Source organism: Elgaria multicarinata, chromosome 12 (assembly GCF_023053635.1).
Source record: "Elgaria multicarinata webbii isolate HBS135686 ecotype San Diego chromosome 12, rElgMul1.1.pri, whole genome shotgun sequence".
Lineage (NCBI taxonomy): Eukaryota > Metazoa > Chordata > Lepidosauria > Squamata > Anguidae > Elgaria > Elgaria multicarinata.
The window spans coordinates 20,957,403-20,984,040 of NC_086182.1; the positions used below are offsets into that span (position 1 = coordinate 20,957,403).

Below are 26,638 nucleotides of genomic sequence, written 5' to 3' on the forward strand. Positions count from 1 at the left end.
AAAGTTCAATGAAGGGGATTCTACAGGAAGAATTATTCAAGATGCATAAATCTCATAAATCTTTAACCCTCCTTCAAAATAAGCAGCACTTTTATCTTTAGAAGTTGGAGGTGGGGGTGGGGAGAAATTCACGTGAAATGAAGAAAAAAATCCTATTAATTACATGTCCTTTTCCTACTGTCCCTGGAGACAGAAGTCCATTCTACTTCATCTACAATACTTCAATCTATGCTACCACCCAAATCTGATTTAGAGGTTTCACAATTTATCTGTTGGGGATAATTATGGGGTTATATGCAAAGAGGAAGAAAAGAAAAAGAACTGGTAAACATCCTACCCAAATGGAAAACAAACCAAGGACTCAAAATTTGTGAGTAAAGTCAGCATGTTTGAAAAAAAAAAGTTTTATTTTTGTGATTATGTATATTTAAATTCTATTGTTCTCATTCTTGCAAGCTACTCTGAGATCATTGGTGAAGGGCACTGTATAATTCAACCAGTGCTGTTGCTAACTTTCTAGGTTGCATCCAGACTTAGTCATACTTAGAGGAGACTCATCAAGTCATAACTCACTTTAGTCATATTAATTTCAAAGGGTGTACACTAAGTATGACTAAGTCTGGATCCAACCCACTAAATTCTACTCTACTTCTTATTTATGCAGTGTAAAGGAAAGGAAATTTACACAACACTGCAATTCAACAGCCATGAGCTTTGAGAGCTCAGATGGATTTCCTTGGTCGTAAAGGTGGACTGAAGTATATCAAACGTTCCCTGCCCCAGTAGATTTCTCTGCTCACAGGGGGTCAGGACTGGCTGCAGAATTGGACAATGACCCTTTAAGAAGAGGACAGCTCCTCAGAGGGAGTGGAATTAACATCAAATCCTGACCTTCCAGTCTTCAGAAGGACTTTGCATGTCGCTGAGACAACAGCTCTTCCTGAGTAAGTTTTAGCTATCATAGATCTGTCCAGGGTCCTGAAAAAAACAGGGAGGTGTGATGCTGAGAATTCTGTTCTATTTAAGCCTGATGGGATTTTGCAGCATTTCTGTTCTGATAAGTGGCAGTGACTGTGGTGGAACCCACCCACCGACCCCGACGATTCTGAAAATGTTCACATTTTTGTTCACTTTAAGTAGACACTTTAAAAAAATGTGTCCTGTGATTTGCTGAAAAGGCATTTGTGCAAATGGGATCTTGATTTGAGGGGAGAAAAAACATGCAGTTTGCGCAAATTGCTGCCACTAAAACAAACAAACAAACTGAAATCGATGTATTGGATCTACTTGCTACAGATTGAGTTCACATCAGTGGGGGAAAACCAGTAAAATCAGTTATGATTCCACCCCCAAAACGGATATCCTAGGCTATCTTAGAGCAATGATGCTTCATCTTGTTTTGAACCCAAAGATCATGGATTCCTCCACGACCATCTTAAGCAATTAAATTCATGTATAGAATGTAATTGGAAATCTCCAAAACAATCAACCAAAGAGCAGCAGATAATAAAATTTGAGAGACTAGCACGTATAAATTGACTTAGCAAGTGCGTTGAGCTAGGAATCCTAACTCAAAGAATGGCATTACTGCACCATGGTTTTCATTTATTTCCTATGCTGAAGCTCTTAAAACCTATGATAAAATTCCAACCAGTTTTTGATTAATACACACATACACACAAAATGACATAGATTTACACATGTTCTTTTTATATGTTGTATAACGTGCAGTTTTATTTTTAGTGCTCCTACTTAGGATGTTTTACTGTAGATGTTCCACAAGCGTATCAGTAAATTTATAATGACTGGATTCCTTTGCTTCTTTGGTAATTTTGATTTATTATTACGTATGTTCTTTTTCTACTTTTTTGCCTTTATTTTGTTAACTTTATTTTGAAATAAAATAAAATTCCACTGGAAAAAAAATAGTGCAAATGTCAAACTGATTTTTGTTCCTGCACTTGTGTATCAGCTTTAAAAAAATAGAAGAAAATTTGCTTCTGGGCTGAATATTAACAGCATCCTGAGGTGGTCTTACCTTCAGGGTGCAAGCTCCAAGCCAAACACCAGTTTGATTTCTACCTTCAGTTATTGGCTTGGTTATTCGCTTTCATGGAAAAACATGTGCGGATGTCTAACCATTTCACAAAGAGCAGAGAGGAGGGGAAAGGAAAGGAAGTGGCGAAATACATGAGAATTCTTGTATGGTAGCTTCTGTACTATAATCCTACTCTTCTGGATCAAACTTCCCCCTTCAGTCTCTGACAGGGAACCTCCATCAGGGTTCCAGGGGCCAAGAAGAGACATCAATATCTGCAGATTATTATTTTTTGCCCTGACAAGCTTGACAGCAAGTTTGCTAATTTACACCAATTAAGAGTAACGGGAAGCAGAGGGCCTGGTTACATAGAACTAGTTACTGTAGAGCCATGATAACATTTCATACAAACTAAGGCTCAGATTCCTAGCTACAGCCATTTAGAAGGGGTCAGTCTAAACCAGTCTCTCCACAGTAAAGTCTGCAATGTGGAAATTGTACTCCACCAAGAGGATTGCTAGGCCTGGGTTGATGGAGCCCGGGCCCTGAATCTATTTCCCAGGGCCCCGGGTATATAGCCAAGAGCTCTGAGTATCCATTGATACCAATGGAAGATTTCTTTCTTAGCTAAATTGACACACACATCAATTATCAATGGGGAATTGTAGTTGGGACGGAAGGGATAACTCTCCCCACATGCTGGAACACACCTCCAAAATTCCTCCCCTCATATGGCAATTAAACTGGGGTGTGTGTGTGTGCCTTTGGGGTTAATGGAAACCTTTCTTCTAAGCTTGATTGTATGATGGAGGGGCAATTTCCCCTCAAAAAGGGAGAGAGAGGGGGGGAGAGGGGGGAGTGGGGGAGAGAAGTGGAGGGAAGGGACAGCACGAGATTGTAAATTAATTGTAATTGAGGAAGAGCTACTAATTTTGGATGAAGTGCAAATTAAAGGAATAATTCATTTTATTTGAGATGGTTTGGTTAAGAAAATTGGTCAGCTGGCTTTGCTTGCCATGAAATTTCAATAAATGCTAGATCCTCCCCCACCCACCCAAGAATTTGCATCTATAGATTTTATACACGGCCTAGGAGCCAAAACTTTTTAGTGCCTAGTAATGCCTCTAAAATCGCACCTCAACTTTTATGTGTGTGGAGGCCGTTCACCTGAATTAGGGCAGCTACTTACACATTGCCAAAAAAGGAGGAAATGCCAAAATATAAGAGATAGATTTGCATAACATTTGTATATGCTAATCCAGATTCAAGTGCAGAACTAATTACTCTAATTTAAATGGAAATGCACATCTCAGCACAGTAGGGAAGACCAGGTGCCCTCTGTGTCTGCCTGCTCAGTCTGTTGTCCAGGTTCAAACTATTAACGGCCAGCTTCAAGGCCCCTGGACACGCTCTTCTTCTGCTTCCTTCTTTCTAAACCAGATTCGGACTGGGCAGCTCTTCAAGTATAGGAGAAGTGGGAAATATTTTTCAATCCAAGGGCCAAATTCCCATCTAGTAAAGGTTTTGAGGGGTGCGTTCCACCTGCGAGTAGGGCCAAAGGGAAATTGGGTGGTGCCAAAATGTAATCCACTCCTAGGCTCTGGCCATTTTCCCATCTCACCTCATGATTGTGGAACTCTCCCCGTCCACATCTTCATATGGAACCAGAGTTGGTCAGATTTAGACGAGGCCTGAAAACCTGTTTGAGTTGGAGCCATAGGTGTTGATGTATGGAGTGAGGAACATTCAGTTTGTTTTTGTTTGTTTTAATTGATTGGTTGTGAATTAGTTTAATTTCTGGTGAGTAGTTTATCTAATGTGTATTTATTGATTTTCATTTATATTGTTTTTTGTAAGTTTTGGTTAATTGGAATGGACTCTGGTATAGACAGCAATATAAATTTGTAGTATCATCATCATCATCATCATCATCATCATCATCTCCTCCTCCTCCTCCTCCTCTTCCAGCAGGCCTACCCAGATGAATTTTAAACCTAAGAATTTTAAGATGTTGTGATTGTTATTTTAAAAATTGTATCAGTTTTATATGCTCTTTTAACCAGTTTTATGTATTGTATTGATGTATTTAATGTTGTTCCCCGCCTCGATCCAGATGGAGAGGCAGGTAAGAAAAACAATATGTTGTTGTGGTGGATGTTCTTACCCAGCCCCCTTCCTTAGGTGTTTTAGTAACACAAAAATTGAAATCTGTCACTAATCAGGCACTGTATAGTAGTTCCCAGACTTCTAAAGAACCTTTGCATGGTGTGAGATTTCAAGCACAAAGGTCTTCATATCTCTAAACTAAACATATTTATGTCCACCAAAACTCCTACAGAACCACAAAATGATTGTTGCCTCTTAGGTCAGTTTTTACTGGCTATAATTGTTTTCCGCAAGCCTTGAGGGCAAAAGTCAAAGCTCTGAGCCTCGAAGCAAGTCCACCTCGCTTTCATGGCAATGCCACAAAATGCTGAATAAGAACTTTGCCAATAAAAGCTACCAATTAAAAACGGCTTAAGTGCTGAAGTATTTGAAATATAATAAGCTGTAAGAATTTTGGCATATTACCACGACTGAGAAATGGCAGTTTGATTTTATCAGCCTGAAACTGACGATGACGCACCCAGATCTTATTAATCTCAACACCTCACTTCACTTTGCGACTTCCGACGTCTGTTTTTGGATCAACGTGGTCAAGATCTGGAGACGCAGCCCCAGGCATTTCGAGCAGGGATGTTCGAAACTCTACTGAAAAATACTGCGAGTAGGAATATTGCTGAAGGAAAAGGGGGTGGGGCCAAAATAACAAAAATGCCAGCATATTTCAGCTTGAAGCACTTCCTGCATGTAACTAAGCCTTCAGAGAGGCATTTCAGCCTTATCCAATGGGGGTGGGGGAAGCCTGCAAAACCCGGGAAACAATCAGTGATTGACAGGACAAGGGTGGGGCCAGGGAAGGGGTGGAGTGTTCTGGCAAACCCCTGAAGACAGGATGGGGACCTCAAGTGGTCCAGATTTGGCCTGCATGCCTAAGGGTCCACACCCCTGCTTTAGTTGAATCACAGAATCATAGACTAGTAGAGTTGGAAGGGGCCTACAAGGCCATCGAGTCCAACCCCCTGCTCAATGCAGGAATCCACCTCAAAGCATCCCTGACAGATGGCTGTCCAGATGCCTCTTGAAGGCCTCTGTAGAATGCTTCTTCAGTGGCTCCAGCCCTTGTTGGAGAGTCATAGAATCATAGAATAGCAGAGTTGGAAGGGGCCTACAAGGCCATCGAGTCCAACCCCCTGCTCAGTGCAGGAATCCACCTTAAAGCATCCCTGACAGATGGCTGTCCAGATGCCTCTTGAAATTCAATAGCAACTCCTATTCTGAGTTCTGCATTCATTCTGCTTCAGCCTGACTGGCTAAGAAATTCTAAACGGGTAAGCAACTGGAAACAAATATAAACAACAAAACAGAACTAAGCCCACAGCTCAGTTTTCCCCAACTCAGTTTCCTCTAGATCTTTAGACTAAAACTGCCATCATCCATGACCATTGGCCATGCTGGCTTCAACTGATGGGGGTTGTAGTCCAAAAGCATATCCTATTGGGGAGAAGGTTGCTGCCATAAATTCTCCATCCTGGGTCCAAGAAGGCTATTTTTGAATTACAGCTATGTGGTGGTGTTTTTTTTAAAAAAGTTAGCCTTTCAAAAATATTTCTGCATCTACTTAAAATGTTGCTTTGTCACAAGGATTAGAGGGTTACAAATGGGGTAGGGGGCAAAATTTGTTCCGTTCACATTTTAATATGAACTTACCTAATTTTGCACTTTCGAACCACTCTATGAACCGAAACTCAGTGACCCATCAAATTTTACACTTCTCCAAATTTTGCAATGGAGTCCTCCCATTAAATGTAGATAGCAGGTGATTTTTTTGAAAAAGGTATTCTGTTAGGAAAACTGATTTCAAAAACATGGATATTGGGTAAAAATTCATGCCTTAGAAGAAATGTGCACAAAAATGCCTATGATTTTCTACATGAGTAATAATAATAACAACAACAACAACTTCAGGATGAATTGAATTTAAATGAATTGAAGACTGGAAGAACTGAACCTAAGGTTGGACAAATGAGAAACGAAGAGAAACTGAAATGGATAGATTTATCAATCCCTAGTTGCATACCACAAAGACGACTTCTAAAATAGAAAATGCGATGAAGGCGCACAGTGTGGAATTTAGACTACTCCTTAATTCAAGGGATTGATTGCTAGGAGGGGAAATGGTTTCAGATAAACACTCATTTTCCCACATGGTGTCCCACAGTTCTACTGAGAAATACCTGCAGCAAACTCTGCGTGGGAAGGGTGAACATTTATCAGTAATTGTACATGTTTAAACAAAACATAAAAGGAAATGAATAAGTAATGAGACCATTGCAGCCCCCCTAAAGGTGGTAACAAAGGAAATAAATAAAAGGACGTCTACTGTGTAATGTTTAGTAAACACAACTTGGCCCTGGAAATGCTAATATTTGTAACCTTGCCCCACTGAGTAACTCCATAAACATAATACCTCTGTTTTAACACCATACTCATTTTCTTCCGACTTTGGTGGGGCCTGTCTTAACCCATTCCATAGCCAAAGAGTTTGCGTTATTTGATTATTGTTATGGCTTCTACAGTATCAAAGGATTTGGGGTGGGGATGGAGAGGGGTCTCTGAGATTCCACGAGCTCTAAGCACTTCAGGCTTGCACTTCACCCTCCCAAAAGAGGGCATGGGTTTGCATAAAAATTGCGTATGCCAATCTACATGTCTAGATTCAAATTTAGAAATCATTACTACAGTGGAGGCTGGCAGCTCTGAAGCTGGTGGGGGTGAGAATCCATCCCATCCATACTCTGCCCAAGCACTGTCGGCCATCTTGGGTGGGCCATGGTTCAGAAAGGTGGTTCTACATACTTCAAATGAAATAAAGTTGTAGATGCTCACATTGGACGACAGCAAGATGGACTTGTGAATGGGGAAAGCATGGGGAATCAGCCTTGAATGATGACCTGTGCCAGTCTTCTCCAACCTGCTGCCCTCCAAAGGATTTGGACTGTAACTCCCATGAATCCCGGCCATCATAGACAATGGTCAGAAATTCTCGGATTTGTAGTCCAAGCCATCTGGAAGGCAACAGATTGGGGAAGGCTGTCCTATGCATACATACTTGGGAGTAAGTCCCAGTACAAATGACGAGATTGACTTCTGAATAAATGTGAATAAAGTTTGTGCTGGGGGTGACTTTTTAAAATCTGTGTTAGAAAGACAAATACAGAATGCTGTGAACACTTAGGGCTTAGCTAGACCTACCTTTTGTTCCACAATGGAGGAGGGAAGATCTCGCGTTGTGATTAACGTGAAATTCCTCCTCCGTTTACACGTGAGGCGTGACGACCTCAAGAAGAGAGGCGTCACACCCATCATTTTTTATTTTTAAAGAAGACGGGGCGTACGAACGCTCTTGCGCTGAAGGTAAGGTTTTTTTAGAATTTAATTTAGTTTCCCTGCTCCCCCCCCAACCCCGATGGGCGCAGCTCCTGGCTCCGCGTGAGTAATCGCGCGGAGCCGGGTCAAACCGCGGAAACGGGCCGCACGTTCCGCGGTCTCAGGCTCAGCCCGAGACTGTGAGAAAAGCAGGCCCAAAGGGGAGGGCTCTATCCTGGGGCAAGGGAGGGATGACCCCTCCCTGATCCCAGGATCCCTTGTGCGTCATCTGGATGCACAGGGCCGATCCCGGAGTTCGCCCCGGAATAAAGCCTGGTCTAGCTAAGGCCTTCGTCTTTCTTTCTTTTTTTAAACGGAGTTGGAGAGATCAAAAAAATCCTTGTAATCCTTGTGAAGCTGGACCATCCATCCTCTCATTTTAGAGGCTAAACAGGCAGACCATGTCTGCTTACTGTACACTGTCCAACACACTGATGACATTGAATGTTGAGTGGTAGTAGCTACTGCTCCTGTTTATTGTGTTACCATAGGGAAGAGTCTGTAGCGTAGCACCAGAACACATGCCTGGGATGAAAAATGCCCCAGGTTCAATCCCTGTTATCTCCAGCTAAAAAAGGATTTTAGATAGAAGACCTGGGAAAGACCCTGTAGAGCTACAGCCAGACGGAGTTGAAAATACTTGACCAAGGGTGCAATCCTATGCATATTTAGACAGAAAAAGAAGTCCTACAGCTCTCAACATTTCCATGGTCTTTTTTCGATCTAAACATGCCTAGGATTGCAACCTAAATGAACCAGTAGTCTGGTGTGTTGAAAGGCAGCTTTGTAAGGGAAGGCCACTAAGAGAAGGAACAAGTTGTGGTAGTGGTGATAGTGTATGCTTTAAGGTATGCTTTAAGGCAGATTCCTGCAAATGAGCAGGGGGTGGACTTGATGGCCTTGTAGGCACCTTCCAACTCTACTATTCTATGATTCTCCGATTCTACTGCATAAGATCCATGAAACAGAGAAAAGAAGGATGGAGCAGATCCTAGCATAAAACTGCCTCTGTATATGCAGGCCCTATTTCTTTGTACATGAATGCCACATCTTTTTGTATGTGAATGCCACAACTGTCTTCATACATCCTACTGATTTCTAGTGCTGCTGTGAAATTACACGGTTCAGTTTTACACTGGTATAGTGGTCTGTTTCTTACGTCTTGAACAAACTAACTTGAATTGGCGGGATTCAAAACTCTCCAAGATTTTTTTGTTTTGCAAAACAGAAATGTAGACAGTACTGTTTTTAAAAATACTGCTTTCCTCCTGTTCATAATTTTGCTGTGTGTGATTTATTAAAAAACAAACGAACAAACATTTCAAAGTCTTATCTTATAAGTTGCTTGGGGGCTCTTTCTGGGCTGGAATAGGACTCAGAAAGATCCTCAGCAGGGCAAAGATTCCCATATGCAGGTAGGAAAGCCAGTACTATAACATGCTGACACCACTGCAGGGAAAGGAATGGCTCTTTAGAATCTAAAGTTTAGATGGACCGGTCTTGGAACTTGTTTTAAAGATATATTATTACAGCCCAGGAAGGGGGCCCCTCTCTGGGCAGGAAGAGGATTCAGAAATAAATTTTTAAATAGATAACTTAATAACAAAAACAAACATAAAAACACTGGCAAAGAAAAGTGGAATCCCAGAATACAGTTCTGCCTAGAGATCCACTGCACATTTTAACCTGGTCTTGAAGTAACAATGTCTGGCGATTGCCAGACTTTTTTCTTCTATTTTTAAAGCTTCAGAACTTTCACATTTTATTCCCTTTGGGCAAGGACAGCTTCAGAATCCTTCTCCTGTTCAATGGATTGGTAACTGAAAAGGTCAACATGAGCCTGGGTTTTCTGCCATCTTCAGTCCTGAGGAGAAGCAGTTTTAAGTGGTCTCTGAGGTATAAGCACGTGCCATTCCATCTCTCAGAGGTTTTAGACTGAACTTGGTGCTATAGCATCAGGAGGGGCCGAGGACTGTTTGGGGCAGTTGGAATTTGGAAAGAACAGGAAACGACCCAGAGCAGTCGGATCTGCAGAACTCTGTACTCGGCTTGGGTGGCGGTTCAAAGCGTCTTTGGGGGTTGATGGCTTCTCTTATGTATTCCTCCTCGAACTGCAGGAATTATGCAAGACTCTGCAGTAAGCAAATATGGGGGTTCAGAATTTGTTCACACACTTTGGCAGAGTGGTGTCAGTGGAGCCTGGAGGAGAAGGCTATCAATGCCTACTAGTCCTGATGGTTAAGAGGCAGCAAGCCTGTATACACTAGATGTTGGGGAACATGGGTGGGAGGCAGGGCCGGTGCCAGACTATTTTGCGCCCTAGGCAAGGTGAGCTACTTTCATGCACCCCACCCCCCAAATGCCAACTTTGATTTTTAAGAACATATGTTTCCTGGAAAAAATAAGAAGCACAAAACTTGAAACTGCTAAATTTATTTTAAAGTGCAAGAAATACATCATGCCAATTATAGCAAACAAATTGGAAAGGAACGTCTATGGATCTAAAATGCATTATTAAATAGGAATATCACCTCCAAATCATCCCCCCCTCACACGTGCACGCACACACTCAGCATCACTCACTCTAAACAAACACACGCATGAACACATACATTCACTCAAAGTCCCCATGCACCCATATAGTCGCTCTCTCTCTCTCTCTCTTTTGGGTGCGTTCCAGAAGTCCGAACGTGGAGCCGCCCCACCCCCACCCCAGCGTCCCTGGCTTCGCTTCGGCTGGGCGGGTGCGGGGCGCCATCTCGCCTGCCCAGGCCCAGCTGAATCCTCGGGCCGGGTCGGCTCGCAGCCAACGCACGTTAGTGCTGCACTGTGCTCGTGCCCCTCTGAGCTTGGCGCTCTAGGCAGCCGCCTGAGTGGCCTCTATGGTAGCACCGGCCCTGGTGGGAGGGTGCTGTTGCACTATGTCCTGCTTGTGGTTCTCTGGTTGACAGCGGGTTGGCCCCTGTGTGAACAAAGTGCTGGCCTAGATGGACCCTTGGTCTGATCCAGCAAGGCTCTTCTTACATGGTTATGTTCTCTGATTTCAGTGAGCTGTAAATCCACTCTGGATTTTAGTCAGAACCAGACAGAACTCTAAAGGACCCATCCAAGTGACTGAAACTATTTTGGAGTGGGGTCAGCACCTTGGGTAGCTCCTTTAGAGTTCTGGCTGGTTCTGACTAAAACCCAGAATGGATTCGCAGCACTGCCAAGATAAGAGCCAACAGCCTCCACTGAGCTGCGTAGGTCCCTCCACAAAGGGCAGAGGCAAGTCTTGCTAAGTAAGTTGTGCAATAATAGGCATCCAAATAATTTAGAGCTAGGACAAACATTTCCCCATAAAAGTGGGGGTTGGGAGAGCAGTGGGAAATTTGGGGTGGGGAGGGAGCCTTGCTGCCACCCTCAACCATCGAGTTTTAATATGCTGGAGGGTTTGAGTTTGTGTTTATGGTTTTTTGTTTTTGTTTTTTTGTATTTTTGGTCCCATCAGTTTTGCCTTTGGCTACATCCACCAATGGGATGCAGCACCTGAAAGTAGGGATGAATGAGAATTTCATTTTTGCTCACAAAACCTGCAAGCATGCCCTGTTCAAAGCTCTGAACATGAATCCGAGCACACGTCAAGCCAAAAGTATTCTTAAATTGTTGATAATATGCTCACGTCTTATTGCCGGATTCCCAGTTCAGTTTACGCAAATTTCCTGATTTGCACAAATTTTCTCTGGAAATATGCCCTGGTTAGTCCTGCTTTCGTCTATGGAGAAAAGTTGTGCAAATTTGGACATTTGTGTAAATTTGGGGGAATCTGCTCCAATCTCCCATTCGATCGTTGCTCAATTTGCGCAAATTTTCCATTTGCGCAGAGCAAGCAGTACTCACAAACAGGAACCAGGCATGAGATGAGCAGCGAGACGATGTTTGGGGAAAGCTGCCTATTTCGAGCTTTGCTTGTTTGCCTGTTCCAGCCTGAGAGCTTCTCCAAAATGGAATATGGTTCATGGACTGAAAGAGAACCCCTACTCCCGGTTTAAAAAAAGGGGGGATGCCACTGAGGCTGCCACCTGCTCCCCTGGTAACCGCCTAGCTCCCTTATAACATTACTAGAATTTATCTCAACCCTCAGAGTGGTGGGTGAGAGGGGAAGGCCAGAATGACTCCTCAATTTGTCACCTCCAAATGGGGTGGCAAATTTGTTGGGGCTGTTTCGGCTCAACATGATACAAAATCTGGTTATGGCGATTGGCAGACTTGGGGCTGGCCCTACCATTAGACAGAGTGCAGCACCTCCCTCCCAGAATGCGATTTGGAGTATTATGAAAGGGCGGCAGGTTGCATTTCAACTGGCAGGGACGGCAAGGACACTAGCGACTCTCCAACCTGGGAGTCTATCAAAAGAACAATGTTAATGATGGAAGGCTTTGCCCAGATTTGACAGCTGCCCAGTTTCTCCCATGTATGAGCCACCCACAGCCTCAGAATTCCACCTTGGCCCCCAGGACACCCAGGATCACGTGGGAAAACACACAATTATTATGTAGCCACAACAATTCCCATTGGACAAACAGAACCAAAATAAATAAATACAGATCTGCTACCGTTTTTCTTTTAATCTGTCCACAGCTTTAAAAGTCATTAAATACAGAATAATTCCTCTTGCATACATGTGTTGTAAGTATGGGATATAGGCTCCCTGCACACAATTTGTGCATGTGTCCGGGGACGACGAGAATGTACACAGGCCTAGAAAAGTAAGAAGTGTTTTTTAAAAAAATAGAAAGTAAAGAGATCTACGAACCATTCTGGGGTGCTTTGCTGGTGGAGACAGCACGGCCTGCACTCCTAAATATATCTTCCAGATCAGGAACATTTGCACATGTAGAACAATCAGTAACTCTGTCACCTGTGGAAAAGAAAGAATAAAACAATAATACCATTAAGGCTATAACACACCACACACACACACACACACACACACACACACACATGTACATCCATGTTTTAAGGTGTTTGAATTGGAATCTAATAGATATCATATATATATATATATATATATATATAGAGAGAGAGAGAGAGAGAGAGAGAGAGAGAGAGAGAGAGAGAGAGAGAGAGAGAGAGATTTACCCAAATGGCACATTGCAAGCCCATAAGTGAGTTGTGTACTGAAATCCACATTTTTATGAGCTTCATGATGATCATCATGGGTGGGGAGGTGAAGAGAATGTACACCCCCAAAATATGCATATTAGGGATGTGCATATTATGTCCCTCAGGTCCTGTTCACACGTAACAGTGGCGAATCATGGGTTATACAACCCACAGTTAACCTAAGAACTAATCATGGGTTAATTAACCCACTATTTGCAAGTGTCCTGTGCAAACTGGGTTTCAGAGTCATCAGCATGGTTGGGTCCTATTTTTATTCTTTTAATGTTCTGTTTTTAAATGGTGTGTTTTTAATGTACTCACTTTATGATTGTTTTAACCAAGTATTTTTATTTTAAATGTTGTTTTCTTTTGATTGACAGCCACCTTGTGTACCATTTCCTTGATAGAAAGGTGAGGTATAAATAGCACTCCACATTGCAAGTTTTTGTTGCAGGTTCCACTGATATATCTATATCTATATATAGATATATGAAAGGTCTGCCACATCAGAATTTCAGGACACACTATAGAATGAAAACATCTGTTGTACAGAACGTTGCAGAGTTGGAATTGAAATTAAGTTTTCAGCTCTTCTGGGCTCTTTTTTTAAAAAAACATTTTAACTTGCCACACAGCAATTTTTTAATTTTTATTTATTACATTTAATTTAATTTATTACATTTTTAATTTAATTTATTTATTACAGTTCTCTTAGCATTTCATAGCAATTAATAGTACATTTGTTGGGCTTTCAATTAGGTGCTGGTTGAACTGAAGTCAGTCCACATCGGGGATCTCCAATACAGGTCTATGGGTGCTATGGCACACACGGAAACTTCCAATGGCACCTACAAATCTCGCCACTCCCTCCCTCTTCAAAAAACATATGTTTTAATAAAACCCTTGGAAATTGTTTGGCCATATTCTAGTCTCTAGTCTTGCTCTTCCTTTTCTCCTTTGCCTTGCTATTTCCCCCTCTCTCCCAGCTTCTAGCATCCCTGTTTCCTGGTCTTCTTTCGCTCACTGTTTCTTCCTCTCTTAGCCTCTAGCCTTGCTCATTCTCTACACCAGCGGTTCTCAACCTGTGGGTCGGGACCCCTTTGGGGGTCGAACGACCCTTTCACAGGAGTCGCCTAAGACCATCGGAAAACACATATTTCCGATGGTCTTAGGAACCGAGACATTTCATTTATTTGTAATTAGAAATAAATATTTCACAATATATAATTACATATTGTTTTTGTGATCACTATGCTTTAATTATGTTCAATTTGTAACAATGAAAATACATCCTGCATATCAGATATTTACATTACGATTCATAACAGTAGCAAAATTACAGTTATGAAGTAGCAACGAAAATAATTTTATGGTTGGGGGTCACCACAACATGGGGAACTGTATTAAAGGGTCGCGGCATTAGGAAGGTTGAGAACCACTGCTCTACACCTTTGCCTTGCTATTTCTCCCCACTCCCAGCCTCTAGGCTTGCTCTTTCTCTCCCCTTTACCCCTTTGACTTGCTATTTCCCCCTCCCTTCCAGCCTCTAACCTCACTATTTCTCCCTCCCTCAATATTTCGCTCACTTCCGACTAACCAAGCCCCCACGGTGGCCATTATGTGACTAGCCACATCTTCCTTGGGAGCCATTTTGTACAGCTGCTGCTATATTCCTGATATGTTAGAGCTGTATGTGTCCATGCGGCTTACCCTTTAGCCCTCATCAAGCATTCACTTGAACATGTGAGGGCTTTAGACACATCTCCGGGCACGCTGCCACCCCCTCTGTTCAGACCTTGCTGTGTTGAACTGGCGAGTTCTGGAATCGAGTTCTGTTTGTGTGTGCTCGAACGCAAGCTTGAACTCTCCATGAAATCAGGTACCCTAAGTCAAGTTTACACTACTGCCCTTAAAGCCCTCACAGGTTCAAGTGAATGCCTGAATAGGGCCTTTATCCTCTAGACTAGCTTGCTGCCCTCAGGTGGGGTGGAGGATGCTTGTCTCGTCAACAGTGTTGGAGTAAGATTTAACTGTTGGTCTGGACAGCTTTTGTACATGGAATTACAGAAGAAGGGGGAACTTTGTCCTTAACCTCAGCAGGTAAAACGTTTTGGGTCAGCCTGACACACAAACACAGACAGACACCACTATTTCATCGCTGGACTCTTAACACACAAAGTCCAATGAGCAGCAGCAAGTTCAAGCTGGAAGAGCTGGGGGGCGGGGGAGGCAGAGAGAGAGAGAGAGAGAGAGAGAGAGAAGAACTACCAGGTTGTTATTATGAAATTTACTTTGGGACAGATCATGAGAAGACACTAAGAATCCATTGAGCCCAGCAACGCAGAGAGTCAAAGATCAAGCCCTTGTATGTACCGCAACTGTCTTAAAACCTTAAGAAAAACATGCATTTATTACCAGAGCTCCCATCCTCTCATTCCCCCCCTCCACTAAACTGATTAATTAAATTAATACAAAGACTGTCTTGTTCAGAGCTCCAGTCTCTCTGCTTTTTTTTTTAGCCAGCAAGGCAAACAGGAAACAAAGGGTTTAATTCTGTCTGGTTTCATGAAGGGTGCTGTATGTCATAGCCAGGTGCTGGAACCCGGCGAGTTTCTTGGACCAGCAGCAAGGAGGCTGTTAGGCAGAACCCCTCCACTCTCTACTACCCCCCCCCCAATTAAATAAATAAATAAATAAATTCAAGCAGGCACACAATCACGAAGAGAAAGCAGCCCTGTGAAGCGACTCCAAATTCCAGCACAGCAGGGAACTGGCAGAGAAATAGCAGAGAAACGGCAGCGAGCATTTGAAGGCAAACAAACAAACAAATGCAAAAAACCCGAAGCGTTGGAAAGGGAAGAACGCAGATTGTGCACCCTACGCTAATCCCGGATCAAAATGGTATCTGCCACTTATTCGGTGACACATCGCATTTGCTAAGGCATGAGGCAAAGCAACACCTCAGATTATTAAACAGTAGGCCGCTTGCTCTAATTGGCTTTTCTGTGGGAGGGCCTGACTTTCATCCAAATTGACAGAAACGCTGAAAGAACTCTCATTCACAACACAGGTTCATGACCCACCCAGTAGAAAGTTAAAATGGATTCTTGTTTAACTTCTCATACAGCTGTTTGGTTTATTTGGGATCTCAGCACTTCTCTGTATCATCCAGGCTACTTGACGAATGAGGGTGTGTGTGTGTGTGTAGTGTCTGTTAACAGAACTGATAAAATTGGGGAACATTCTGATGAATCACATAGGCGAGGGGTGCAGCTTTTACATAGATTTCTCCCCACCCCATTCTAAATGGTTTACATGTCTCTTCTAAGGCCTTAGCCAGACCTACCTGTTGTTCCGGGGGAGAGGACGGGAGACCTCACATTTTGAATAACGCGAGATCTCGCCCTCGTTTACATGCAAGGCGCAATGACCTCAAGAAGAGATGCATCGTGCCCACCATTTTTTATTTTTAAAGAGACAGGAATGCAGGAGCGCTCCAGTGACAAACAGTGAGTCTTTTTTTAAAAAAAATTGATTTCCCCGCTCCTGTCACCCTAACCCCGATGGGCGCAGTGCTCTTGATGAGTGCTGCACCCCATGCGCGGAGCTGGGTAAAGCTGCGGAAATGGGCCACATGCTCACGGTCTCAGTCGAGACCGCAGGAAAAACCGGGGTCAAAGGGTAAGCCTGTATCCTGGGGCAAGGGAGGGATGATCCCTCCCTGATCCCTTGTGTGTCATCTGGACACACAGGGAGGATCCCGGGTATCAGCCCGGGATATAGCCTGATCTAGCAAAGGCCTAAGGCTTAGTTACCGGAAGTAAGAGTTTTAAGCCAAAATATGCTGGTATTTTTTGGTATTTCTGGAATATTGTGCCCCACGCCTTCTCCTTTGGCTCCACCCATCACTAGAATGCCCTCCCCCATCCCTTAGCTTCTCTGAAACTGAATTCGCCCCCCTGGCTGAAAGAGATCCAACACCCCTGGTTTAGAATAGCCTCCTCCCAAATATAATTGCCTGGAGCCCAGGATTATCTTCAGAGGTCCTTCTCCGTTTGACCCCCTGAAATGAGGCAAGGCAAGTGGTTACTGGTGGAGGCACAAAAAAGAGGGGAAAGAGCCCCACCAAACCAACGAAGAAATGTGAGCCAAGCTCTGGTGCTATGAAACAATCTTTTTCTTTAATGATCTTTAATAATCTTTAAGTGAGGAGAGGACCTTTTCAACTGTGGTTCTCCAACCTTTTCTATTTTCTGGGGTTTTCGCTTTTAAAGCACATTTCAGTGCTTTTTAGAGTGTAGTCTTTAAATTGCTGGGATTGTTATTATTATTATGCTATTTTATTTTGATGCCATCTTAACTTCCTTAAAATTTTGTTTGGTTTATATTTCATGGGTTGTTGCTTTTTGTTTTTAAGTATCTATACTGCCCAGTATAATGCTCTGTTGATGGGTGATATAAAAATGTTGTTAATAACTAAATGCAGGATGACCACAGAGAACCATGTAGTACTTTGGGTTGTTTGGGGAAAGCACCAGCTGAGAAGCATGTGTGTTGTCTGTTGTGTATGTGCCTGTGTGTGCGCGCATTATATACTGTGTGCTACATTACCTACATTATATGCTTTTAGACGCAAGGTGAAGACCTTTTTATTCTCCCAGCACTCTAACAGTCTATAAATAAATTTTAACTCGGCGTTTTAAATTTGTAATTTTGCATTGCTGCTGTTTTTATCTGGTTGAGCTTTTATATTGTATTTTATATTATGGTTTTATACTGTTATTTTATACTTTGAATGTTTTTAATTTTTGTGAACCGCCCAGAGAGCTCCGGCTATTGGGCGGTATAGAAATGTAATAAATAAATAAATCATAAATAAACAAGAGACTACCTCTAGCTGCACAAAAAGTAAATATTTAAGGCCTAATAAGTTCTACATTTTTGTGCAAGTAGAGCTCTCTCCTTTTCTTGTTCCCACTCCAGGTGGGAAACAGAAAGTAGGTTGACCTAAAAAAATATGACTGAGTAGAGGGGGCAAAAAATCCTAGAGCCACCCAAGCTGTAATACAATCAATGCCTGTATTGTCACTCGACGCATATCAGTGACCACTGCTGTTGAGTGGTTCTTCAGCACAAACCAGAAACCACATATTTAAGTTGATTTGATACAAATGACAGGTACCTGCCAAAAGCAGCAGGCATATCCTGCAGAATTTGTCAGATGAAAAAGAACCATAAGTACATTTAGATCCCGCAAGAGCAGCTTCCTGTCATGTTGTAGCTCACGGTCAGGTAGCCCCAGTAAAGGATTTTGAAAACTTCAAGGTGTACCACAAATGGTTCATTTTCTTCAGAGTGCCTTCGAAGGGATAACAAGATGGGATGCAAAAGCATCATGAGAAGACATCCACGTTTCCATAGGGGGCTTTGATTGTGCAATTGCCCTGCTCTCTTTCACAGAATTTTATGGGGGTCCACACATTGTCATCTTCAACTCATAACCCTTCTGAATTTTCCCACCAGGTTTTCCTCCTTTTTTTCTTACCACGGAAAATCCATTAAGGAAGGAAAGTCTTGTGAGCTAGGACTAGAGATGGATGTACCTGTCAATTTCAGTCTTTCAGTTTCTCATTTTTCCACCCTTAAGTTCAGTTAGTTTTGCACTTTGATAATTTCTCCAGTACTGAGCTTGGTTCCTCCTGAACTTTGAGATTTTTTAAAAATGTCAACATGGAAATGTATTTAAAAATGCAAACTTGCGTGTGGATAAATACACGGATATCTGGTCTGCTTTTCTTGAAATCTGTGTATAACTCTCTCCTCGCCTTTTTTTTTTGATGAATGGCACACATGATGAAAATGATGATATTCTTATATATGTAATGTGTGTTTCTCCTTTACATGATGTATTTTCTTTTCTGTTTTGTTGATTTACACAATAAAAAGGGGAGAAAAACATACACCATGGAAATGCATAAGCATTATTGTGCACATTTCTCCCAATACATGCATTTTTGTACGCATTTTGCCTAGTATAAAATATTTTGCAAGGCATTTTCCAGCATTGTTGCAATATATCCAGTTTGCTGTTTCACTTTTTGGATTGGAGAACTCAATTGGAGGACAAATTTCGAAGGATAACAGAGTTTGCATAGTGGTTTGAAAGTGTAAAATTAGGTAGGTTTGCATTCAAATGAGAACTAAATGAATTTCTTCCCCAACCCTACAGTAGCTAGCATTCCTCCTTCTGGAATTCTGGAAGCACCTAGGGTCAGTTTTTAACAACAACAACAACAACAACAACAGATGTGCACTAGGGTCCTGGTAACAGTGCTGAAAATACCCCCAATGTGTTTTTAATGGATTTCAATGGGTTCTATGTGGGGCTACTCTCGAAGTGCACTCAGAAGCTACGATTGGTGCAGAATGCAGCATCTAGGCTACTAAAAGGGTGTCAGGACTTGAAAGCCTTGCACTAACTTGAAAGATCTGAACTGTTTGCCAGCTACTTTCCAGACTCATTTCAAGTCTGGAAAACAACTCTTAACCTTTCAGAGGTTGCCCTGGCTATCTAAGGGACTGCTTCGCTTGTTAAGAACCTGTCCAGTGATTCACCTCTGCAGGAGAGGCCGTCTTGAAAATCATTACCTGCAGGGGGCTGTTCATTGAGCAAACATGGAAGAGCGTTCCGTGACACTCCCAAACCGTGGGATGCGCTTTGTCAAGGTCTCTGATTGGCTCCCACTCTCTTGGCTTTTAGAAAGGTGTGAAGACACACAGTGGAGGCTGGTGCCTCCGATGTCAGTGGGGCAGTGAAAGTGCTCTGGATTTCAGTCAGAACTCTAAAGGAGCTATCCAAGCACCTTCAATAGCTGCTTTAGAGTTCTGACAAGCTCTGACTGAAACAGGGAGCGGATTCACGGCCCCACTGACATCGGAGCCACCAGCCTCCACTGAAGACATCCTTTTTTTAATTTAGCCTTTTAAATTGTGTCATTTCAGTGTTTTACTGTTAATGTTTTTTATTATTATTACCATCAAGGTGGTATACAATTCGGAACAATAACAATTTCAAACAATTAAAAAACAAAGAACATTAAAAACAATAAAATAGTAAAACCACGTAATTTAAAATTAGGCTGTGTATATGAACGTATATGCACGTCTATTAGTCCTTCACTTTACCAAAGGGGGAGGGGGAATTACAAACAGTTTGAAATTAGTTGTATTATTATTATTATTATTTATTTATATAGCACCATCAATGTACATGGTGCTGTACAGAGTAAAACAGTAAATAGCAAGACTACTTGATGGGTGAACGGACAAGGAGCTATTTATTAATTTATTGAAAACATTTATATCCCGCCCTATATCATTAAGATCTCAGAGCGGCATACAGATAAAAGCATACAGTATAAAACAATGAATATGCAGTTAAAAACAAATTAAACCATGATCCAAGTTAAAACAATATATAATTTAAAAGCAGTAAAAACAGTTAAAACAATGTGCCAGTGAGTTTAACCATCAAAGACTTTGTTAAAAAGCCACGTTTTTACTTGGCGTCAAAATGAAATCAACGTTGGTGCCAATCGGGCCTCCGAGGGGAGGGCATTCCACAGTCGGGGTGCCACCACAGAGAAGGCCCTCTCCCTTGTCCCATCATAGCATATATATTGCGTTGGTGGGATGCGGAGAAGGGCTCCTCCAACAGATCTCAGGTCTTGGGCAGGCATATATAAGGAGAGGCGCTCCCTCAAGTATCGGGGTCCCAAGCCGTTTAGGAGCTATGTTGTTGATGTCATAGGTACCATCCAATAGGTGCTCACCTCAGCCATGCTTCCCCCCATCTGACACAATGGGAAGTTGCAAAATTCTGAGTGTGTGTCCTCTTCCCTCCTCCCCTGAGTTTGCTCCACTAGATTACAGTGTGCATGCATTTCTGGGGCAGCAAAGGTGCTTTCACACCACCTCTTGCACACTTAAAACGTGATCACCATAAGATAAATTTCCTAGCCCGACTGGCTCCGCTCGTGCAAAAATCTCACTTACAAAGACCAAAGGAGGGAGGGGGGGAATGCTAAGAGAATCCTGCATTGCAGGTGCTACTTCTGAGCAACTCACATAAGGAGCTGACTTTGTTTTCACTTCTAAAAATAAAGGGTCGGTGACTCTCAAGAAGATCAAACTGGGACAGTCTTTCTTCTTGCTGACTTGCAGCGCAGAGCGACTCCCGTCCCCTACAGAGACGGCTTCCCGACAGAATCCTCGCAATTGACTTAAGCCTAAAATGAAAAGGCCCCCCATCTGCAGGAGGCAGCGTGCTCAAGGTATTCATCTCCGTTCTATTTGCGGTAATAGGCCTGCTCTCCAAAGCGAGCGCTCTTCCGCGTGCCAAATTCTGCAACAATGTCACCGACTCGGCAAAAGGGACTCCCACTTGAGCTGAGCCTTCCAAACCCACGGCACGCAGGGACCTCAACTTGACAAGTGAAGATCATAGACCAGAGATTATGCACTAAACCCCTCTAAGGGTACAATTAATTCTGAGTGAAAAGGCGTCTGTAATTCACACAGAGATAACAGCAGATTTCCCCAGTAATATCAGCCTGGAAAAAAATGTATCTGCCTCTATATAACAAAAACCAAACATAAATTGTTGGAGGAAAACAATACGATGACCTACCTTGAGATAACCTTGGCTACTTTCCAGGTGTTCTACCAGCCCTGTTACTAAACCAGATTGTTCACTTAACTACCCCCTAGTGAAATAGCTTTATTTGGTGCTTTTAGCATACATATTCCCACCGGATTCTCCATCCCAGCAGTTTTGAGATGTTTGGCTTGGGGGTGGCGGAGAGAGTGAAGTGGTAAATCGGTGCCTTGACTGCTTCCCTGTCTAGAAAAAGATATTTGAAGCTATCAAGGCTGAAGGATGGGGAGGAATTATTCAGCATGATACAAAGCTGCATCTATACGCTGGGCATGGGGAGGGAAAGGCTTGCATTCACATCACAAAAATGTAGTATCTGGTAGCAACAAGGTCCCTTTCCTAATGGAGAGAAATGGTTATTAAATGATGGAATTGCCAGCCAAGAGACATGGTGGGAACACCATTGCTTGAGAAAGTCAACAGCCATATTGAGGTACATGATAAAAGGGTATTGTGATGTCTTTTTGCTATGTTCTACCATCTCAAGGAATGGTCTTTGTCATAAAATTGATCATATGTACAGCTTGGCTTCTACGGTCCTGTAGTTCCATGCATTCCTTGAATCTGAGCGGGGCGGGGGTGGGGGTATGAAACCTATGGGAATTTCGAATTTCTACTGAAAGTTTATGGGGCTTCAACCACCACCACCTTTAGACATTGTTGACTAAGTTTACACAGTCAGGTAAAGAATGAACTTACCAAAATCAATGCTTTAGGCTTCTTTTTTCCTACCAGTCCTAGAACCAATAGCATCCATGTTTGGAAACGCTGGAAAGAAATTTAAGTTGGAATATAATATTCAAATCTATTTTTAAAGGCATATTTTAGATGACCATTTCTCACCCCACTACCACACCACCAAATTTGTTTCAGAATAGGCAAGCACGATCCTATGCATGTATACTCAGAAGCAAGTCCACGGTGTTCAATGGGCTTACTTCCCTGGTGAATATATTAGGACTGCAGCCTTATTGGAGGAGGGAGGCAGAGAAAGACAGATGGATCGCTCACTAGTTCAGGGGTGATCAGAAGGTAGTTTAGGATTGACTTCATAAATCTCTGCATGATTTGCAGTAGATGGAGAAGGGGTTCTAACCACGAATTGTTTAACAGCAGCAACAAAAAGTCCCCCTCATCTCTAAATTAGGCTGTTATGAAGAGAGTTGGGAAGGGGAAAGCAGGAGCAGATGTGTGGAGTGCGTGCGTGTGTGTGTGTGTGTGTGTGTGTGTGTGTGTGTGTGAGAGAGAGAGAGAGAGAGAGAGAGAGAGAGAGAGAGAGAAAGAGAGAGAAAGGGGGCATGGCTAGACGATGGGGATGATCTCACAATATGATGATCGTGAGATCCTCCCCCATGTCTACATGCGGCGTGCAACGTCCCAGGAGGACGTCGCGCCCGAAATTTTGGATTTTTTTTAAACTCAAGATGAAAAGTAAGTATTTTTTTTAAAAAAAAAAAAACTCCCACCCCCTCCACCCCACCCCTGATTGTCCCGGCTCCTCGCGGTTACTTGCAAGGAGCTGGGACGAAACCGCAACAGTGGGTCACACGTCCCACGGTCTCGGGATCATTCTGACACCATGGGAAAAAATGCGATTAAAGGGTAGGACGATATCCTGCGGCAAGGGAGGGAACATGTGGACATGCAGCGACGATCCCACCCTGAGATCCTAATGATATAAGACGGGATACAAATGTTTGAAATAAATAAATAAATAAATAAATAATCACCCTGCGTAGACATGCCCAGAGAGCGAGAAAGAGAGGACTGCAATCTCAGATCTGAGACTGAAAACAAATTATTGGTCTAAGCCATGAACTCAGAAGCATCCTGTTCCATAATTTGCCGATGTGTACATCTGCCCTAAGCCAGTTGGTGGTTCTAATACAGGGATGGGGAATCTCTTTCAACTCAAATTCAATTTCAGAGTAAATCCAAGGGCTGCATCCCAGCACTGAGCAGGGCAGAAAGCAAACAAGGCAAATGGGGGCAGGGCCAAAGAGAAACAGGGGCGTGGCCAAAGGCAAACAGGTTACAAATATACCAGCATATTGTCGTGTAAAGGCCTTACTGGCAGCTACGACGGCTTAGGCATTTCAGCTTTTTGGAACGGAGGAAAAACTTCACAAAAGCTAAGAAATTACAAAACCGTTGGTGGTTGGCAGGAAACAGATGCGGCCAGTGGAAGGAGGCAAGGCCATTTGGAGAACCCCAGAGGGCTGGACTGGGATCCGGGGAAGGCCGGATTTGGCCCCAGGAGCTGAGGTTCCCCAACCTCGTAGTAATAACAATAAGTTGTAGAAAATAAAGAGGAAAATAGAGAGAAATGTACACCACTGGCTATGGAGGTTAAAGAACTAAGGCAACAGTTATTTCTCCGCTGTGGCTCCCCGGCTGTGGAATGAGCTCCCCAGAGAGGTCCGCCTGGCGCCTACACTGTACTCCTTTCGTCGCCAGCTGAAGACCTTTTTATTCTCTCAGTATTTTAACACTTAATTCTAACTTAAATTTAAATTTTACTGTTCCAGTTCTGTATTTTAATCTTATATCAATTTTTGCTGGGTGGTTTTATCATGGTTGTGCTTTTTATACTGAATTTTGTATTTGTGTTTTTAACCTGTTGGTAGTTTTATTATGGTTTTAATTTTTGTGAACAGCCCAGAGAGCTTCGGCTATTGGGCGGTATAAAAATGTAATAAATAAATAAATAGGAAAAGGTTGCAATCAGTCACATCAAAACAACAATAACAACAACAAGGCATACCGCAAGGTGCCATCCTTTCCCCAATGCTATTTAATATTCACATGAAACCACTGGGAGAGATCATCCGGAGGCATGGGGCAGGGTGCTAACAGTATGCTGATGACACCCAAATATATTTCTCTATGCCTTTGACAATAGCGTCAGCTAAGGATAGTGTGTCTCCTCTGAATGAATGCTTGGAAGCGGTAATGGGCTGGATGAGGAAAAATAAACTGAAGCTGAATCCAGACAAGACGGAGGTGCTAGCTGTCAAAGGCCACAACCTGGGTTTGGAGGTGTGTCAACCGGTTCTGGATGGGGTTACACTCCCCCTGAAAGACTGCGTTCGCAGCTTGGGGGTGCTTCTGGATCCGTCGCTCCAAAAGACAGCCCAGATAGATGCGACGGCCAGGAGTGCCTACTATCAGCTTCGGCTGATACGCCAGCTGTGCCCCTTCCTAAAGTTGGAAGGCCTAAAGACGGGAGTGCACGCACTGGTAACTTCAAGGTTCAACTTCTGCAATGCACTCTACATGGGGCTACCTCTGTGCCTAGTCCGGAAACTTCAATTAGTCCAAAATATGGCAGCCAGGCTGGTCACCGGTACACCAGTTTTAAAATCTCTTCACTGGCTGCCGATTAGTTTCCAGGCAAAGTACAAAGTGTTGGTTATTACTTTTAAAGCCCTACATGGTTTGGGTCCAGGCTACCTGTGGGATCACCTACTCCCGTACAATCCACCCCGCACACTCAGGTCCTCTGGGAAGAATCCACTTCAGCTAGCAAAAATTAGATTAACAACTGTTACCCAGAGGACCTCTTCTGCTGCTGCTCCCGGACTGTGGAATGGCCTGCCGGAGGAGATTTGTAAACTTGACAGTCTTTTAGAATTTAAAAAAGCAATAAAGACTGATCTATTCCGGCAGGCCTATCCAGTGAAATTTTAGAATGTTTTCAGGATGCTTTAAAGATGTTTTAACCCATTTTAATGTGTATTTTATATTATGTTTTTATACTGTTTGTTTTATACTTTGAATTGTTTTAGTTTTTGTGAACCACCCAGGGAGCTTCGGCTATTGGGCGGTATAAAAATGCAATCAATCAACAACAACAGCTAGACATAAAACTCTCAGAAAGTGGGCCTACTAAAATACATCCACACCCACATCCAGAAAGCAGCCAAACTTAAAACATGTTCAATAGTCAGGAAATTTGTGAACCAGTAAAGGACACCATGACTTGGCAAAGCCTTTCATGTCCGTCTAGAAAAACTGCCATGAGCAGGAAAACAGAGATCATTATCATCATCATCATCATCAGACCCCAGAGGCCTGGCACCTACATACCCCTGGCATAAGAGGCTACCATCATTTAAATAGATCTTTACAAAGCAAAGCTGATAGGTAGATGTGGAACCTCTGGAGGCCATATCTGGCCAAGGTCACAGAGGTTCAGCATGTCTATTTTAAAGTCTACAGATCACATAGATTCAGGAAGGTGTTTCTGAATTTCAGCCTACATTCGAGATGTGCAAATCAGCAACGCCCGGCCTTGCCAAAGTTTTCCAAATTCCATCTCAAAGCTCATTCCAACTCTAGTCCGTAACGGAGGGTGAGCTTGTTTTTCTTTTCACATGAAAATCCATGAGTATTTTCATGCATGTTTTCCCAAATGCCCGCACGAATTGTGGACATCTTTGAAATGAGCTCAAATATATTTTGAAATGTATTCATTCCTCTCCCATCGATTAAAGCATATTTGTGTGCATTTATTTATTTATTTATTTATTTATTACATTTCTATACCACCCAATAGCCGGAGCCCTTACTAAAGTAATGCCTACTTTTTTTCTTAATGAAAAAAAGTAGGCATTTTTCATGGAGTCCACATGCAGTCTAACATATTTCTGGGGGGGGGGGGGCACAGAGCACACTGCAAGCTAGAAAATGTACAGACGCTGACCGCAAACTGTGTCCGAGTCTGGACTGGAAATGGGTAAATGCTGATCAAAAACGAACGGAAACAATTTTTTTCATACATCTCTAAGCCTATTTAACTGTAAGAGCAATACAGACGGAGCCATTTATATCCTGTTAAAACAAGTCAAAATTCCTTGCCAAGGTAACCCATATGCTGCCACCGAAAAATAAGATTAAAAAATGGATACATTTATGTAAATTAAACAAATGTTGCAAAGAGTGCTTAGTTTGCATAATTAATTCCACTTCCTCCTATACGGTGGGAGGGGGGGTTTGAAGCCTCACTCCAACCACAGGGAATCCAGTACCCCTTTTCTCTGTGTTCCTGGCATTTCAAAGGTGATGCATAGACCCACCTTTCCCAAACTCATGCCTCACCAGATGTATTGCATTCCAATGGCTATGCTGGCTGGGATTTAATGGGAGTCACAACCCAACACATCTGGAGAAGACTGGCATGACACTTTCAAGCCCAAGTCGGTTTTTAT

The 26,638-nt window shown here is 42.8% G+C and overlaps 1 protein-coding gene across 3 annotated transcripts in view; it reads right to left on the reverse strand.

Annotated features, from left to right (window-relative positions):
* The window catches only part of PKNOX2 (PBX/knotted 1 homeobox 2), a 362,331-nt gene that overhangs the window by 294,816 nt on the left and 40,877 nt on the right, over nt 1–26,638 (reverse strand). For all 3 annotated transcript variants that reach the window (XM_063139402.1, XM_063139403.1, XM_063139401.1), the window contains exons 2-3: nt 22,128–22,196; nt 12,363–12,467 (exon numbers count right to left, since the gene is read on the reverse strand). The gene's annotated coding sequence lies outside the window, so the exon portion shown is untranslated. The remainder of the gene's footprint in view (nt 1–12,362; nt 12,468–22,127; nt 22,197–26,638) is intronic.